Source organism: Sebastes fasciatus, chromosome 10 (genome assembly GCF_043250625.1).
Source record: "Sebastes fasciatus isolate fSebFas1 chromosome 10, fSebFas1.pri, whole genome shotgun sequence".
NCBI classification, from domain to species: Eukaryota; Metazoa; Chordata; class Actinopteri; order Perciformes; family Sebastidae; genus Sebastes; species Sebastes fasciatus.
The window spans coordinates 18,201,912-18,222,380 of NC_133804.1; the positions used below are offsets into that span (position 1 = coordinate 18,201,912).

Here is a 20,469-nt window from a genome sequence, read left to right on the forward strand (position 1 = left end):
TGTCATATTGATTCAATTAAAATGATCTTTTATTGCTCGAGATCAATTAAAACTGGCTTGGCACCTTATCCGTTGCTGCCAAACACTGTTTATAAAACAGTGTTTGGCAGCTCACCTCGCGCTGTTTTGTGAGGAGGAGAATGTCCTGCTGCAGAGTTGCTGCCAGTTGGAGAGTTTGTTTGGCAGCTTCTGTTCAATGACTTCAGCCTCAAATTAACAGTTACCATCTTTCCAGTCGTCTACAGTTTCGTCACTGAACTCCTGAACCCGAGCCAGAAGTTACTGTACAGTGTTTACTTGGAGGAGCTGTAATTACGTACAGTACGGTCTGTCTGGTTATCAGAGCAGTAAAATTAGGAGATCTACGGGGAAATAGTAGCAAACACTACACAAACCTGTTATCATCGGAAGAGCAACCTTTGAATGTCATATACTCTGAGGTTGAAACAGAGTGTTAAAGGATCATGACATATATATGTCAAACGTACATATGTTCTATGATAACATTAATCTGATAAATTGGCAATAAAAGAGGGGATTTCTTTTTAGTTTATGGCGGTGTACTGAAAGAATCTTGATATCAGAATTGACCTTTGCCCCAATATGGGCTGTTTTCTTGAAGTCGCTGTATGTTCAAACCTACAGACTGACTTTTATACCCTACCGACTCCAAGTTGTTTTCCTCAAACCCAATTATGAAATACATAGACAACTAGGTTCTTAGGGCGATTATGCAATATGATAATTTATTGTCTTTCAATGGAATGAACATGATGAAGTCATACATAGAGATATCAGGATACACAATTATGACGCCTAAATTGATAATAACAAGCACATACTAACTCAAATCAAACCTGTTAAATCAAACTATTATCTCCTGATCTGATTATTCTGTATTTGCATGCATGCATGTAAACATAATCAGTGTATAACTGGAAATATATATATATATATATATATATATATATATATCTTTTTTCTCTATAATTTCACTTGAAACTTGGAAAAAGTTTTTAATTAAATGAGAAAATATTCCGTAGTTTTCATTTGTCAAGTATTTAATTCAAACGAGTATACACAAATAATACCATGTGGTTATTTCATATAGACTATTTATTTATAGAACTACTAGAAAACATTATATATATCATTATCAAGATATGAAATGATCTATATCGTGATAGAAGATTTTGGCCGTATTGCCCAGCCTTATAGTTCCATTTTCTGGTAAACATTTCATGGTTCCTATGCTTTTAGAACCATATATAAGAGGAAAAACTGACTAAAGTGAAGAAAGTCCATTGAATTGCATTAATTCTAATTGAAGTTTTTGTTTAAGAAGGCAACTTCTCAACATTGGTATGCAAAACAATACTTCTAAAAATAATTGTTCCATGTTCAGTACCTGTGATAATATTTATCCTGATAAGATGTGCCTGGAATGAACACGGCAATGGCATTTGTTATCATTGATTCAGTTATTTGCAGACGTTATCATATCAGCAATGTTCTGTGGAAGCATTATCAGTGCTTTATCAAATTTCTCCGGGAGCTGAACTGCCACAGAGTATCCAGATAAGTTACATTTTAACCTGGCTTAACTTTGCTATATGCGACAGCCTGTTCTTATCTCCTGTGGTGATGATTGATACTGCATGAATATATAGACTGTACAATGGAAGGAAAACCATTAAGGCCTTAACTAGATTTTGTAACTTTTTGAGTTAAATGCTTAACAGTGCAGACAGTTTGAATTGTTTTTACTACCTGACACACTACAGTATACAGCAACTCTGTCTGAATAAAACATCACATATATGCGACGTGGAGAACTTCCACATCACACTTACTTTATTTTTCCATCTGTTAAGGAACAGCTGTTTAACATCTCATTAATTTGACACATATTTTAGGGCGATATTGTTCTTGCTGTGGAGCTGCATTATTCAATGAAAGAACAGTTTGTTCTTGTTTTATTTATGATAGCGAGGGTGTGTCATTATGATACTGAGGATGAAGAGCAACGGGGTGAAGAAACTTCGGATTTGGACTGCAGCTCCAGCTCCAGCTGGTACTCCCTTTTGGCAACGAGAGCTATAACGAAATCAGTGAACAAATAGTGCTTTTCAAACATTTATGTCGGGACAATACTTTGAACATGCCCTTAGACTTGAAGTTGTACTTGGATATGCTCAGGTGAGTTATTATGCACTGCATGCAGTGTTTACAGTATCATACATTGAATAAAGCCTGAAGGCGTTGCTTTGTTAGACGTGTTACACAAGGGTTAGCTCTGCTATTCAGACTTAGTCATAATGACACAGCTATACTTTAATGGCTTCAGGCATTTCTTCACTATAACCAAAGAGTTACACTTTCATGGTTGTACAATTTATTAGAATATTCAGTGAAGCATCAATTACGTCATTGGGAAATGATTCAGCATTGAAATCTTTATCTATTCGTGTAAAAAATGTATCTACAGGGCCAACATCTCATAGGAGGAGAAAAAAAGTGCCAGTCTTTTTACATTTCTGGCCCAGAGGCACTGTATTCACTCACGCCATGCATCTGTCTGTGCCAGCTCAACTGTTTGCCTGACAAACAGAGTCTTTAGCCAGAACACTTTGTTCCTGAACCTGCCCTTCTAAAGAGGCAATCACAGACACGGATCACGTGGCTGTCGGTGGATATAGGCTTTCTCGCAGGATTAAAACATTGATTTCAAATGTGTACCATTAACGGTTCTTCAAGCAGAAACACAAACGCACTCATTCATTCACACTGAGTCTAATCCTGTCAGTTGAAACAAGAAAGCTGCCTTATTGCTATAAGCTGAGGTTTGCAGAAGTTCATGCATTTTTTTCTAAGTGCTCAATTCGAGAGGGCCCAGCTTCTGATGAAAGCCCGGCTGAGGTTTATACTGTGACCTCACCCTGGGTGGTCAATCTGCCGAGCGGCCATCAGTCTCGTTTGCCACTTGTTAGCAGACCGAAATGTTCAGCATCGCCTAAAGGAAGCGGGCCAGGACATATTTTGGACTTGTTGAACATCAGTTAGTGGCCTGCAAACTTGTTATGTAAATGATTTGAGGGTCACAGAAATGTGCTGAGAGGAGAAAGTCCTGTCTGGTGCTTTAGGGTCAGAGGCGGGGAGGGGGACAGGATCTGTGATTTCCACAGGATAAACCAGAGGAAATGTGTTGATTCACTTTGAAGCTTAGAGAGCTACACTTGGCTGGAATGAGAGAGCCACTCTTGCACACCTTCACCCCGGGCAGTCAGTCAGTACTTAGCAGCCACTAAACACCATCACATGCCAGGGTGAAGGGGTGACGAGCCTGCAGCGATGACACAAACGTTTATCACAGGACTTCGGGTCTATGACCGGTCGGTCAGTCAGTAAGCAGTCAAAACACAAAGGGGAAAAGAACAAAAGATGTCACAAAGTGTCAAAGGCCTCATAAAAAGAGCTTTTCTCAGCCACCAATGTGACCACATGACAGGGCTGAGGAGGAGTTTGCCCCGTTCAGCAGATCTCTGCCAGGTGTGTCTGCAACGACCATTGATGCAATGTTCCACTGAATGAATACAAACCACAATTGTCTAACCCCCCGTCTAGACCGTAAATGTGTCAGATGCGTTTTTTCACTCGCACATCTCACGCAACGGATACGCTCTCATTTGCAGCTATAAATAAAATCTAAATATATTTATCTACATTTTGCAACCTGCAGAGCAGAGTGTGCTGCTCTCTGGCTCTGTCAAGGAAATATTATTAAACCTATTCTCCTTATCAAACAGAAAAATACAACCGCTCACCTTCTGAATTCCAGTTTCTCTTTTATCAAACTAAAACTACCTTATTGTCTTGTTAACTCATTGTAAAAAAAACACACTCCATTCAAACTCAACAGAAACAAAATAAAACTCTCCGAAACTGTCTTCTACCGGCTGCTAACAGCTAACTAGCTCTCTTCCAACTGATATAAGAAGACCATTGTAGTCAGTGCTCAATCGGTTTGTAGATATACAGTACATACATACAGAAATACATACATACATGCAATTGTCTTCGTGCAAATCAAGGGAGGAAGAATTCCTAATCCATATGGAAACCAAACTGAAGCAGTTGTTGACCACTTGTGACCCTTACTGACCTGTTAAGAGTAGTGAAGAGTCAGCAGTCAATGAGGGTATAAAACAATCAATATGTTGTTAATAATACATGTTTTCAAAAAGTGAGAATCACTGCAACTACAAGAGGACCTTGAGCATACAGTCATAAATGAACACAAAGAAAATATGAGTTTGATGGGTCCAGTAGTATGTGAGTTTAGCCGTGGACAGACAGACAATCTCACACAAACATGGCCAAATACATAATCTCCTGGAAACCTTATAACATGTGAAGGCAAGAAGTGGCATGGCATGTGTAAGGATGAAATAACTTTCAGGATTGGAGGTGAGGTTCACTTTATTTTCACAGACTCCGAGTTTGTACTATGTATGGTAGATTGTAAAAAGAAATGTCAGTAAAAGAATTCTGACAGAGAAGTTACGACCTCTGACTAGGTTTGATTTTCTGCTCTGACATAAGCATTTACGCCTTACCGGCCTATAGGCCTCATTACAGTGGTAAAAGTTCCTCACTTTGGCCTGAGATGATCGCTGGCCTTTGGCTTCGGTCCAGTCGACTACTGAACATGACCTAGCCCTCCCACAATAGAGAGGAGACGGGATCCAGCTGTGTCAGAGACCCCACGGCTCTTTAAAGCTGCACTCTGTGATCAAAATATAAAACACCAAGTAGCTTTTGTTAAGTCCAAGGCCTACATCTAGTGATCCACTGTGGAGGTTATGGAAAGTGTATTTGCCATATCTAAGCCTTCCAGGAGTCCATACAAATACATCAATTCTAATAATTCCCAAAAGAGGTCACAGGTCTGTGAAACTATTGGAGAAGCTTCTGTAACCCAGGAAAAAGCATTCCCTCTCAGTCTGCATCATTGCACGATGAGTTGCTTTCATATTTTAGTTTTAGTATATGACAGTGGATCAAATAGGATAATAAGGTAATACCTTCTTCATCTGACTGTAGAGTGACCTGTTGTATTAATTTACCTGCAGGTCACGCCTGCAAAATTATCTCCTCTTAGTCAAACGCAAAGCTGAATGTGGGCAGCTTTCTTTTTGAGGGCAAATCATTTGCATAGAAGACTCGTTTCGAAAAGTGATACACGCTTTCGGAGGAGTCGCTGGGATCACCCAGTTTCATCCCTGCCTCTGGATGTTTGCACAAATGCTTTGCAGACTTTTCTGCTTTACTTTTTGAAAAGTGTGTGTAAACAATGTGCATTCAGGCTTGTTCTGCAGATAACACTGCGGTGGCCGTATTGAAACACGCAAATCGGTCAGGAATGGAAAGATGTAAGGATAAGGTAAACAAAACATTGCTTCCTGTGTATTCTCTGCTGCTGTGAAATTGGCAGACAAATGCTATATTATGAAAAACATCTCCAGAGCATAGGGCCCACTCGTAACAAACATACGGCACAATTACGGCACCATTGCCTATGAATTATCATATGTAAGATACTACAAGATGGGATCAGAGTGAAACTGCACCAAATTCAAATTGCACATCGCTTCTACTGCTACAAAGCAATCCCTAAGAGAGAGCAGCGTGATCATAGATACTGTATATAGGCAAAGTTTTAAGCTATTCTTCTCATTGCTGATGTCTCTCCCAGCACATAAAAGGCAAAACACATCCTTGCTGACGACATAATCTGCATCCAATTACATTGTTGTTTTTTTATCTTTGCAACAAAACTCAACAGTGCAAGAGTGTTAAAAGGAAAAACTACGTGTCCTACAGAAGTTTTGATGAGAGTTACAAATAGAGGTAGACAAATAGTCAGACAGGAGGCTGGTGCAAAGACAAAACATAGACAGCTAAAAATAGTGTGCTGTTGACAGAACTCTAATATATAGGTAGACTGCAGACGTCTGTGGTAAAAGTCACAGCCTATAGCTAAAGGAAGTCATTCTTTAGAGGCGATAGGAAGTAAGAAGCCATAACAAGTGTTTGCTTTACAGATGTTTTTATGGGTTTCCTCAATAATACCACCGCTATGTTGAAAAGAGACATTCGGGAAGCAAGAGATTGATTCCCATTATTAGATTTTCAAACACATGTTGGTATATTCAGTGTGTTTGCACAGCGAATTAGCTCTGCGCTTGATTTTATCACTGAGGGAGCAATTTAAAGAGGGATGTACAATAATGGCTTTTTAATGGACCTCTTGAGTTACTGCCTTGTTGTGTTGAGACTGTGTGAATAGGCTGCCCTTGGTGCCGTGCCAGTAGATGCCTGGAACCACTGTCCAACGGTTTGTGTGCAAGTGTATGTGTCTGTTTATCTATACTGGACACTGTCTTCACTCTATAAAGTGGGGTGATCAAGTCGTTGGTGAATGCACACAGTTTATTGTGCATACATTTACCTCCCAAACAAACACACTTCAACAGACAGACGAGTGTGTGTCAACGCGGAAATGCACCGGCACACCCTGTACTATAGGTTGATGCAACGTCCTGTGTACTGCTGTGGTTCCATGTTCAGCCGTCCCTAGCAACACCATGAACATAACATGCTAATCAGATCGCAGTTACTGTGTCTCTTTCCGTGCTTTATTTTCTGTGCACTTTGCTCTGATCGCTGCAAACGTTTCTCACCATAAATAAATAACCTTTTATATGTTGTTTGTATGACTGAAAAAATAAAGTGACAAAAGAGTTATGTTTGTTGTTATAATACAACAGATCCACCATACTTAGATAAATTAATACAAATTATAAATATTAAATAATAATATAATATAATAAAATAAAATAAATAAAGTGTTATTGATAGATAATTTAATAAATAAATATGTATGCACTTTTTAGGTACTGTATGCCTTTGAAATCTGCCTTTTTGAAAAAAAAATCTTCAATATTCAATATTCAACAAATCCCATGAAAAAAAACAAAAACTGATCCTACTAACAAGTATTATATTTGTCACTAAATCCTGATATAGCTAATCCTCTGTGCCATTAAAGGCTCCATTGTTGTCCGATAACTTGGGCTTTCAATTGATTAAAATATTTATTAATTGCAAATTAATCGCACATTTTTTATCTGTTCAAAATGTACCTTAAAGGGAGATTTGTCAAGTATTTAATACTCTTATCAACATAGGAGTGGATACATACAGTATGCTGCTTAATGCAAATGTGTATATATTTATTATTGGAAATCAATAATACTCGTGGGTACCCATAGAACCCATTTACATTCACATTTCCCAATGGATTCCTTAGGTTTTTCTAATTTCATATGATGCCAGTATATTCATTCTAGCTTTAAAAATGAGCACGCTACAACCTAAAAATCACAAGTTGCGTTAATGCGTTAAAGAAATTAGTGGCGTTAAAACAAACGCGATATTATCACGTTATCTTTAACAGCCCTATGTTAAACACAACAACCATTGCACTGGGTGACATGTTCTGTCATTACAATGAACATTGGCACAGTGGTTTATTTTGAAATGATCACATACACCATCCTGATGCTGTAAAGACTTGCTAGCATGATGCAAAATAGTCCCCAAAAATACACCATAGTTTGAAAAACGTTTTGCTAGAAACTACAGTGCCCACTTGTTTTAAGAAATGATTAAGCCTCTCTTAAAAAACAAACTGTATATTAATGAATTGTTTTTATAATTGTATGTTTTCAATATGAACAAACCGGCATGAGGCTGACAGCACAGACAGGTTGGGGAACATATTGAAAGACGGACTAATGGGTTGTTGGTTTTGGTCTTTTCATGGGAATTGTTAACAGTAACGAATGTAGCCATCCCTATTCTTTAAGACATTAGTTAGAAAGACTCTGCGACGACCTAGATGGCATATCTTTTCTTTATAAATAAGCCATATAATCTTTTAATCAAACAATCTTGTCCTCAATGACAGCTGCAAGGGTCAGGAATGATTCATCCGTCTGTCTGGAAGACATACTAAGACACACTCCTTGGCAACGCAAACACACACCCACACACACACACACACACACACACACAAATATGAACGCGCTTACAGTATACAGTACACAAAGGTGACCCACGGTATTATGCTGTTGTTGACACATCATCACAGCAGAATCTAAGATAAGCTCTTTTGTCCTGAGCGACAGCGAGTGGAGATATAGTGTGTACCAGAGGTGGATTAGAAATCTGTAAGTATCACATCAAGTCTGTCACCTGAGTCAAATCCTCAACGTGTGCTGGAAAACTCTTTAAGAAGGATTCACCTCGTCTGTCTTCTGAACGGATTTGTCTCAACATGATTATGGAAAATAATGAGTCAAAAAGTCACTTTGACAAATAGTCTTTAAACGAGACTATTAAAAGAGACAAAACTTGTTTTATAAAGGTGCTTCGAACAGCCAGAATACTTATTTTAAAGTTATCTGCTTTCATAAAATACAGTAAATATACACTAAGGGGCTGTTCACGTGCAGCATCTAAAAGAAGTGGAAAACGCCAGCCGTGCCACTTTCATCCTTTTATCCAAGGTGCTTGGGAGGTTGCGCTACTGTCGCGCCTGCCGTTACCAAGCAACCAAAACCTGCGCGCTGAGATGACGATGATGCAGATGCGGTAATTAAGTCAAAACAAAAATATATGGATTTCCAGCACCGAAAAAATCCCTTACAGTAGATTTACTACTCGATTTCTGTGTCAATTTGGCCGACCTTTCCACCGGATGTTGTGACCTTCTTGGACGGAAAGGGTGAAGCAAGTTAGATAGTCCACGGGACAGATAGTAAAGCTCTGGGTAGCCCTGCACTAAAAGGATTCACTTCTCCTCCATATTTACCGTAGACTGAAATTAACGGAAGAAAGAAAATATATCTGCCGGCTGTGATTGGTTATTCCTGGTCACATGACATGCGGTGCGCGATGAAGCGCTGCAAAAGTTTAACTATTTTATCTCAGAGTGCAGCCATCGCATCCTGAAAAATAGGCGCTTGGGAACGCGGCGTGGCGACCGCGTTTGAGCGCGTCAACATTGACAACAATGGATTTCAGCGTGCAAAAGCCGCGGCATGTGTACGGCCCCTTAATAGATCTTTAAAATGTAATTAATTTGGCAGTTGAGCACTAATTAAATTAAAGTGAAAATAAAAGGCTAATTTTCTGATTGCTTAATGCCTATTTTATTATTGTCATCATGCTGTGGTTCTAAATCATAAATTCAATCATAAATATCCAACATCCAAGTGTCAAGGAAATACTGGCTTCGTTGTGTTGTGGTCACGGAGGAGCAAACTTTGCCCAGAATAATGTTGTGGCTTCTGTTGAAAACTCTCTGCACTCTGTACCGAAGCCCATGAGGCTCAGTTTTGCCACATACACATGACTTTAAGAAAGAATTCCTGAAACAAGTCCATGAATAAGGTTAAATAAGAGCACAGCTGAGTGCAAATCCCCTTTGGGAAAGTGAAAATATTTCAGAACAACGAAGAAGGAAGCATTATTAAAAAAATTATTCCACAAATACTTCAAACGAGGCAGAGGCAGCACCACCCATCCATTAAAACCCTTTCATGCTTCATGTTTGTGCAACTCTCTTTGTCCTTCCCTCTTTCATTTGCCACATCTCTTCCCTCTCTCCTTATCCTTGTTTTTCCTCCCTCTCTCTTTCTTCTTTCTTTCTCCATCTCTCAGTTGTTAGTTGGCAGCCGTTGGACTTATATAAGTCCGAGTGAAAGAGGGTGGAGGGGGGGCGTTGGAGTGACCATGGCTTCTGCTAACGGCCTTATCTGTTTGGACCATGGCTATGGCGCCTGTTTAGATAATAAGGCGGCCTGTCAACACTTGCCATTACACACACTCCCACACACACACAGCCCTGTACTTGAGAGTGAGTAATAGTGTCAAACAGTCAATATGTTATAATTACTCCAGGCATTAGACAGTAACGCAGCTTGCATAACACTTGATATGAGGGGTTAGTGCACTGCGGTTTGCTCTTTCGCCAGCTCGCACACGAAAACCTGCACCTTTTAGTGAGGCAACGGGAAATATGTATGGTGTAGATACAGGGAAGCTGGGATGATGTAGTTATTAGACTCCGTATACCACCCAGGCTGGGCGGCACAAGCTGCTGGTCGGAGGGCGGTAAAATGTTCATTCCGTGCTATTTTCATTGGGAAGTTTCGGGATTCCCACTTTTTCTAACTCTGCATGAGAAGTGAGAATGTTGCTAACCCACCCTGCTGCTACAGAAGGGCCAAATTAAAGTTTGGCTGAGGTGAGAAACAGTAGATCTGGAGTGGAAACAAATGTTTTTCATTGTCCTTCTCCAGATCCGCGGGGAAGAAGTCATTCAGCAGCCAAATTTCACTCTTTTTTTTCCCTTAGAAGGACTGGCACATACCCAGACTTCATTCCAGATTCATTCCGATGCTTATTCCATCTCTTCCTCTCTGGACGCCTGTTTCATAATCCCAAGTGCTGTTGTCCCACACTGAGTTAGTTTTTATTCTTACCACAATAGTCTGCTACACAATGCAGCCAGACAAGGCTTTTGTGGAGCGGGAGCCTGAGCCAGACCTATCATTAGCCTATCTCATTCTCCCTGGGCAGCGTTCACACGCAGGTTGGGTACATGATGTACCTGGCTACACACACACACACACACACAGAAATAGTGACACACGTGCAAAAAGGTGAGAAACAGACTAAAATGTAGGAACATTTGTATGCACATCATCTTTTGTCAGCTCAGAGCACACACAAATGTGTACAGCCTTATAAAATATCCATGTGTACACACGCCTGCAGGGCACGGAGCTAGTATGAAAGTACTTTAGCAACGGTGTTGCCACAGCCCATTACTGAAAGTGCTCTGGGAAAGATAACACTGACTTCTGCAGGTCATGAAGACACACTTTCCAGAACACAGGAAAGGTTACAGCACTACTTTTTTAAGTTACTGGACGTCGGTAGTTTGGCAACATGCAGCGTCTTTTCTTCTCCGACTGTACTTCTGTGTCCTGTAAACAGTTTTGAGCTCTTGGGGTGGATGTGTGTAATTAAAGAGAGGGTTATTTAAGTTTCCCAAACGTGACTCGGGTGTCATGCAATGGGCAAAGTGGTAATGCGATTGATATTAAAGAACACTGGGAGCATAATGTCAAACACAGTTAAGTAGCATTATGTCGTTTTGGCCCGTTAAACAATTATGTAATGTGGGTGTTTAAATTAAATTGGATTTATACTGGTGTCTCTGACATCTGCTTCCCATTACACAATTGTATCCTTGATTTAATCTGCAGTACCTGAGAGGTGTTTAAACGCTTAGTTCAATTAAAGCTTTCTGAAGTGTTTACCTCATTTGAGAAAGACACCTCGACACCCCTGTGTGGAAACTCCTGCGCTGTACTGTCACCCTTAATTGCATCATTAAATCGCACAACATCGAGAGGATAAGAACAAATAAACAAGCGAGAAACTTCACACAGCTGTCTGAGTGGAGAACATCTTAGGCAACCTGCTCACGTCTTGATGCAATGAGTTTGTTTCATCAGATATATCCAAGTATGCAATAAACTTGCTTGCTAAATCGAGAAAACTTTTTTTTTTTCGCTGTGGGTAGAGGCAGAGCTTGGCAGAAGTTGAATGTAATATAACTGCCACTCTGAATTACAGTTTACAATATACATGAAATGGCAAATCCTTGTGAACCATAATCAAACTCTGACTTTAGTGTGATGAATATGGTTTCCTGTTTGTTACTGGTGAGTCCAATTTTCCAAACTCTCATTGGCTTCAAGTATTCCTGCACAACTGGAGAGTGGCTCTGTGGAAAAACAAGGAAAGAACGAGAGAAAAAAAAACTGGAAAAGGAGAAAAACAAGTCAAAACCCAGTATATGGCTGGACCGTTTTTAGTCAGTGTGTGAATTTGTGGCTAGATTGTTACACAAATAGTCAGTGGTCATGTCTATAATGTTAAATGCAGCGGCACATGTCCACCAGGTTCAGCGAGGACACTAGGGCAAAGAACGTATATTGCAAAGAAGTGAAAGTCAACTGTTTCATTGCAACATCAGCGCCCAGCAGCAGAGCTACGCTGCGCTGTGCAAAAGTAAAACTAAATGATTTCTTGTCTAGTCTCTAGTCTAGTCTCTTTGAAATGGCCTGTGTTAAACAATAAAATATTATAATGCGGCAGCAGCTGAGATTTGTCTCTTTGCTTCTATACTCTTTGACAAGGAGAAGCGCTGCTCCACTCAACCGTCCGTTCAAGTGATGTACCCGATCGTGGAATGCACGTGATTGGTCCCTGCTTTTCTGCTTGCTGTTTCAAACAGGAAACAACGTGGCGGCCTGCTCGTAAACTTTTTGTTATTTCGACTTAACAATCCACCAAAATGTAATTCAGAAACAAGGCTGTGCCACTGCTGAATCTCATCTTGTGTTGTGCTGGATGGGCTCATTTGCATAAAGGACTGTTCCTCGCTTTTCATTTTGAAAGAGCAACGGCCGATGAGGAAACGCCAACGCTCGGCAGACCAATCGTGTAACACCATCACTCGGTCACTCAGTGACATACTTTTGCGTTTGTAGGGCTGGCCCTCTGCGGTCCAGCCAAAAAGACACAAATGTGATGCAGCAGAAACCTCCAAATGTACCAAGTTTCTTCTGGGATGCAGTTATCACAGTGAGTCACAGACCATGACAAAATAAAGCTGTTAATAATAGCAGTTTATTACATACAACTCTTTAAAATCAAGTCCTCCCTATGACTTCAACAGAAGAAAGGACTACGGACCACTTTGGTCCCAGTGGCAGACTGGAAAGGTGGAGCTGTTTTGCCAAGCTCTTTCTCTTTCTCTCTGCGGATGCCTTTCTGGCAGACAAGAGCCGGCGAGAGAGAAAGGAGAAAAATAAACGCATGTGTCAAGTTTCACAGATTTTTTTTTCTGGCCTTTCCCCAGCAGAGAGAAAGAGTGAAAGAGAGAAAGAGAGAGAGAGGGACTAGCAGACTCAAACGAGCGAAAATAACAAGATGCATCCTGTCCAAGAGCTCCCTTCTGTCTTTGTGCCGCTGTGTTTTAAAAGAGGCGGTCGTACCACGGAGTGAAGCGGGCCGGTCTTATCTGACGGGGCATTATGTCTCAATCCCCTGCCATTTTACTGTGCCATTATGAGGAGCAATTATCACCAGTGACATTAAATGACCTCTTATTGCATTCCTTCCAGTATGGTGTCATGGAGAGGAATGAGTCACAGATCATCGTTATGTTTGCATGCTGTGGTGTTTACACAGGCTGGGTTTAGGCTAAACAAGGACCCTCTGAAAGCATGTAGATGCTTCTGCAGTAAAGTAATAGATGCCGGGCTTAGGGAAGCGGCGAGGGCCGGTGCCAAGAAAGTGTGGGACTCTTGGGAGGAATGTTGAAACTCAGTTTCCCTCCCTTTCTTCATGTGTTCCTCCTAACTCTCCCTCGCTCCCCCTCTTGTTGTTCGCACCACACGCACACACAGATTCCATCCAGGCTGCCATCCACGTCCCTGACACAAGTCTTACAGAGGGCTGCAAATGCACACAAAGGCCTATTTATTACTCGCCTGCATACAAGGTGTCATATAAGGGGAAGTGAATCCTGCACCGCTCTGGCAGAGGGAGCGAAAAGAGGGGGAGTTTGTGCAACACTTGAGGTCACTTTCAGTGCTTGTGAGCCGACTGTGTGGAAGTTAGCTGGGGTCATGAGGTTTTCTTGCATCGGTAGGAGCATCTTTTGCTGTAGAAGAGCTTGATCGGAACAGGAAGACCGACAGTTGACCCCTTCACCATCTAAAAAGTTACAGCTCCGTGCTCAGGTCACCGTAAACAAGTCAAGAGAATATAGAGTCAAGACTAAATGGATCCCACAGAAGAAAAATAAGCAACAAATGAGTTATACTAATCCTTTTCCATGCTGCTGAAGTAGTAGCTCACATCTGCAGGAATTCGACAGGAAAACAAAGTCATCTGAGGGGTGCAAGACTCTTTTCTCATCCTACACATTTCCATCTGTCCGTTCCACACACTTGCTCTGCCCGACCCTGATGTTTTAACTGATGTATTGTCCTCGGGATTGTTTAGCATAATTTAAGCGTTGCTTTGCTACAGGCTTCTTTCATATGCCGTGCCACGCTGCATGGGAGGGATGCAGTGCACATACAAAACAACACTGTTACATGACTTTGCTTTTGAATCCTTTGAATGTTGTTGTAAGGATCGCTGGGCCAGAATGTAAAGTTAAAACGACTCGTCGTAGGTTATTTACTCTAGCATATAGCGGCTTTGAGGTTCATTGTACGCATATGATATACAGTAAATGCTGAACTGCAAGCGAGAAAGTCAAGAATATCATGCAGGTGAAGCCAATTTACTGTAGTAGATTGCATTATATATGTAGGAAAGTGTTTTTTAAATTGAAAACTAAGCTCTGAAGACCAGCCCTAAGTTTGCTGTAACTTAGGGCTGGTCTTTAGGGCTTAGTTTTCAATTTAAAAGACACTCTCCTACATATATAAAGCAGACAGCGGCAACAGACCATGTTATATATGATGCATGGATCATGCCGTCTCACACGAACATGCCTGAGGGTAAATCCAGTTAACATATAGGTGATGAGGATCGTCTTTGGGTCAGTAGGCGAATGTTCTGGCAGTCCAACCATGAATAATCTGCAGATCTACTGTAAAGGCTGAGAACTCCCGTCCTGTTTTCACCAGAGGTTATTACATAACAAACAGACAGACACAACAGTGGGGAAATGTTGGCAAAACACCGGTTTTCTTTTTCCATGATTTCATCAGCAGAATCATCACTTTGAATCCTACTGGCGGTGTTGTAATCTGATACATTTAGTGGTTTGAATAGTGTATTTCTATAGGGCTCTATTTGTTCATGGGCCCACTTCCTAGCCCTCCAGAGGGAAAGGATGCTATTGTAGCTCATATCAGTGGGAAATTCAGAGAAACACCCTGATAAAAAAACAAAGTCCCAGGTTGCTGTTATTCTATGACAGCCAGCAAGGGGTGGATATAAAAGAATACAAGCTGAAAGACAAGCAGGATACTTCCTCCCATTGAGATTCAAATGCTTTCTCAAAGGAGATATCAGATCCAGACAAGGCAGTACTTGTCCCCGGGAGTGCAATAATATCTAGGCCACTGCATTGTAAAACAGCGTCACTAAGCGCCTCTCCTGGGGCCGGTCTTTTTAGGTGAGACTCTCATTTGCCCTCTCATGTTGGCTTCTTAACCGGCATTTGCATTTTATTGAAACTGGTGGAGACAAATGCAACGATTTAAACTTGGATGGGCACCACACAGCGGGGAATTTGCGTAGTATCTTTTGGGAATCCACATTTTCAGATTTGTGATGTGACAAGACAGAACTCCCAAATGCAATTGCAGATATCCTGTATTGATAATTGTAGTGTAAAGCGCTTTGAGTGGTCGGAAGACTAGAAAGGCGCTATATAAAAGTCTATAATTTTGTAACTGTCATGAATATTATATTTTTTTCTTTTAAAGTGAAGGTGGAACTCATCCTGAGCATCTTGGGTAAATCAAGTGTTCAAATGCACCTGATTCGACTGTTATAAGGCCATTAAATAGGCATTATCAGTCGCTCTAAGCACCATAGATGTGGGTCATTAGGGGCCTACTATGCCTACTACATTCTAAAACTGAAAATGAAACTTAAAAGTAACACGTTCTAACATGTTGTAAAACTGAATGAAACGTCACATTTTGAACACAAACAAAAAGGCTTCTTTAGGTTTAGGCAATATAACTACAAGTTCTTTAAGTGTAGGCAAAAAAAACCAACAATTTAAGTTTAGGGAAAAACACCATTATTTGAGTTAAAATAACTACGAACACAAAGAAAACTACACACAACCTCCGCCCCTTATGGAGTTTCACACTGTCTATACTACAGCGCCTGACAGCTTCTGCTCCTGTCATAATTACTACGGTCGGTAGAGGTTGCTGTCGTGTTCTTTTATACCTTATTTTGGTGATCTACCGTATGAATAGATGATAAAACCTACTAGTGGGTGTAGTAGGCCCCTATTGAACTACATCTATGGGGCTTAAAGCGACTGATAATGCCTATTCAATAGCCTGACAACAGTCTAATCAGCTGTCACATGGTAACTCTTCTTTGTTACAAATGTTACAAACGGGTTTCCACATTTCCCTGCAGTGATAGTCTAAACAGTCAATGGCACCTGCTGCTGTCCCCGACACAATGAGACGTGCAGTGGGACAGATTAAAGACTTACATTCAGATTATCATCTCAACCCCCGTGATAAGAGGCTAACACGTTTTGCAGATGTCTGCATTGTTACTCGTGCACAACATCCTACTGAAGACGTGTCATCTTATAAACACAGGTGGGAGTTTGATCTGACCTAACTATTACTCATCTTCTCTAGAGCAATGCTTAATGATAGTGTCCTTGGCATCCTGTGTCATGTTGCTATCAAATAAAATGTTGTACATCCAAAATGAGTGTTTTATCTCTGAGGTTTTCACCACATCGTGTGCAGCAGCACTTTCCAAACCCACCAGAGGAACCGGTCGCAAGCAGTGTTGGGTAATCTTTCGCTGACTGAGTAAACCCGAAGCTGATAGTGTGTCATTTTAGCATTTAGATTTCAAGTCTTTGCCTTATTAAGACTATCGTTCTTTCTCTTTTGCAAACACACCAGCGTGCCCCCCCTCATATCAAAAGGTAGCTATGTTTTTTGACGGTTTACCTAAAGAACTGGGAGTACAGCCAGAGCCTCCTATCAGAGGAAACACTGCCTAACAACAGCTGTGAAAGCCCTCTCCTCCCGCCCTCCCTCTCCTCCTCTCCATTTCTCTTCCTCATTTTTGCATTTTCCTGTTTTGGTGTTTGGTAGCTCTCCGCTCCGTCTTTGATACAAAGCGAGGGGCTGTCCTCAGGCTGCAGAGCGCAGACACACAGTATCTGGTGAAACCGAGGAAAGGCGATACCGTGGATTCTTGTTATTGCTCTAATTTGCGTGTCTGACTGTTATTTTCATACAGACATGCAGCTGAGAGACAATAGAAATCCAAATAACCAGAAACATTATTGGTAGCACTCTGTGGTCACACAATACACTGTCCTTTTAGCCAAATGGAGGAAATATTGCCTCACAATGTAGCTCGCTGTATCTTCATGTCGAGGCTGTTCTCATACACCATTAGTAGCTATACCTACGAAAAGTAATGCTCTGTAATTCTTATATATCCCATGAAATCAATTTGTATGTAATCCACGTAATTCTGAACCAGGAAGTTTAATGAATGACGTATGCCGCATAGAGAGGAGGGGGGGGTGGTAGATCAAAAAACACATGACTGTTGCCCAGGAGACTGGTGTTCGTGTCCCGTATGAAACCAGAAGTCAACGTAGATTTATTTGTCTAATAACTTCCGTACTAAAATTACGCCACTTCAGTGTTATTTTAACCCAATCCATGATCTTTTCCTAAACCTAACTAAGAAGTTTTGTTGTGTAAACCTAACCAAGTCCATCTTTTCCTAAACATAACCAAGTACATTTGTTGTTTTCTTTGAAGACGAAAATGTATTTTGAAAAAGTCTGGAGCGGAAATTAAGAAGAAAAACGCACGAAGAAATGAGGAATAACTTCCCTTAAGATATCATACAAACCGTTGAATGAGGATACGTTTCCATGTTAAGGGAAATATGCATATATTGCAGCCATGGGTTTGTCAAGAAGTGTTTAATCTGCCAGGTCTTGAGCATTTGTGTGATCAGCCAGGTACGAGCGGCCCCTCCCAATTTGGATTGTTCCTCGTTTTTGTTGAAATCTGATGTGCTCAGGTCATTTTCATCGTGAATGTGATGAACTGTGACGAGTGCCTTAAAGGTCTTTAGCATCACCACGTTCTCTTTATACCCCAAAAACTGTATTAGTGTTAAAATTACTGCCAAAAATGTTTCGTCAGTCTGTTCCTGTTGCAAAAAGAGGGGCGGCATAATTGTTTTTCGCCTAGAGTGTTAGAAGTGCATGCGCCGGACCTGTATGTGATGTATATTACATATAACATATGCTCACATACATATGTGTTTATGGATATGTGCTTATACACGGTCCAAGTCACACAAAATCCCATCTTCTGCAGCTTCTTCTAAGTAGTCTAAATAAGAAAACAGCTACAAGTTGCTGCATGGTGTCTGTCTAATTTGTACTGAAACAAATAGTTTTTTTTGTTCCTTTCAGTTTTGTTTCATGTTTTTTAATAACAGAATGGAAGGGCATGATCGGGCAGCATCACTGCGTGCCCACTCTTTATGCGTGAATACAGCTCAGACACGGTACACTTGTAGAGCAAACACAAGAATCTAAATTCACTGTGTGCAAGGCGTATGTTGTTTCACTGTGACCCCATCCAACCTCGAGTCCATATGCAGTCTTGCCCTCACTTGCCTCCGTCAGCTGAACACGCACAACAGCAGACACCTGTGCCAAAAATAGGTACACGTGTTATCAGACAGTAACAACAGCTAGGAATGACAAGACAGGTCTGAGACGGGATAATTACCTCGGTCGGGGTTAGGTTGTCCTGAAGCATACCAGTCAGATACTGTGTGAAAGGACAGGCATAACAATAACTGTAAGAGGAGGAGGCGCAGACAGAGGAGGAGGGAGTGAGAGAAGCCAAACAAAGGAGCCAGATGACACAGACGGCAGGACAAACGACTGTGCACAAGGTGGCAGACGAGATGCAAAAGTGACACGGCAAAGATTCATTTATATATTTGCCACTGCAATAATTAATATTTAAAAAAAAACAATGGACATACTGCTACTATTATGATTTGTTGAGGGGTGTCTAAAGGTTGGCAGCTACCTTGCAGGCGCCACACCGTGCTACTTCCTCTGCGGTCGGGCCGTAATTACAGTCTCTCCAAGAAAAAGCACACCTCAGTCTTTAAACTGGTGTGAGAAGACATAAAAACAAAGATAATGATGTGCTGTTTTTGACTGTGTGCATGTACTCGGTGTGTGTGTGTGGGTCAGGAGTCATCCTATAGTGGGTGTGGGAACCTGTGAAATACCCGATTTTGTTTCAGTTCTGCAAATCCTGAAGTAGTTCCTCAAAAATAGCTCGAATAGCTTAACCGACGTTTGTTTCATTTACGATTGACAGGTTAATTTATTGTAATAACAGAGATGATTTAAAAAAAATGCAGTTATCTTTATAGGAATCTATAGAGATGGCAATAAATCTGAACCAATGCATCGACAGGTCCAAGATCTGTGCCGCATTTATATGACGTGGATCACAAGAAATGTGGCAATTTAAATTCAATTGTCTCACAAACTTTGAATGTATTTTTTACAACACAGTTGTATGGACTAAATGATAGATAGATGGTTTGCTTGCAGGCAGATAATATATTAAAGGTCCAGTGTGTAGGATCTGGAGGTATCTAGCAGTGAGGTAAGGAGATTGCAACCAACTGAAGCCTCTCCTGAAGCGTGTTGGAGAGCTGCGGTGGTCGACGCAAAAACGCGAATGGCCCTCTCTATAGAGGCATTTGTTGTAAAAGTAGTCAAGGACATTTGGAGCAGAGCCAGTGTGTAAAGTGTGTGTGTATGAGGGAAGTGAGTGGTGAAGCAAGAGAGAGAGAGCGGCGGCGACGGGAGCGAGTAACGTTATCGACTCCGGCCCAAGCAGGAAAGGTTAACAGTGTTTGGTTTGTCCGTTCTGGGCTTAAAGAAAACATACTTATTAATATCATATTCCATTTCTGCCAATAGATTCCCCTACATGTTACACACTGGTCCTTTAAAATCTAAGATCTAGCTATCATTCCAATCCAAAATCTGTAGCATATCCAAATCATCATTTCGTAGGTCTTACGTGTATTTTGTGTCACACCCTTGTCTTGCCCTTGTTACGTCGGTGTAATTTATCACCTGTTTTTTTATCTTGTAACACTGACAAAACAAATTAAAAACACACGGGCACACCTGCGCTTGTGTGCAGTAATTCTGCAACAACAACGCTATATAAGCTTGGCATATTTCTCCCATTTCATGATGCGCCACAGCGTGCTCTGCGTGGTGTTATTGCAGGATTGGAGCCAAAGACAACCCTGGATCAGTACGCTGAGTGCATGACCTCCCTGACCTGTCTCAGTCTCTTCCTCTTCTTAATATCTCCTGTAGTTTTACTTGCTTACCAGGGAACATATTTTGAATGCTTTGTACTCCCTAACCTTGCTGGTGGGAACCTTCTGCCTCAACGCCTGAACTCTGAGATTTGGGCACGAAGATAAGGCGACATCTTA

At 41.0% G+C, this 20,469-nt stretch overlaps 1 protein-coding gene across 1 annotated transcript in view; it reads left to right on the forward strand.

Moving 5' to 3' along the window:
- Nucleotides 1-20,469, forward strand: part of tsc22d3 (TSC22 domain family, member 3) — a 41,288-nt gene that overhangs the window by 1,556 nt on the left and 19,263 nt on the right. The gene's annotated exons all lie outside the window — the stretch shown is intronic.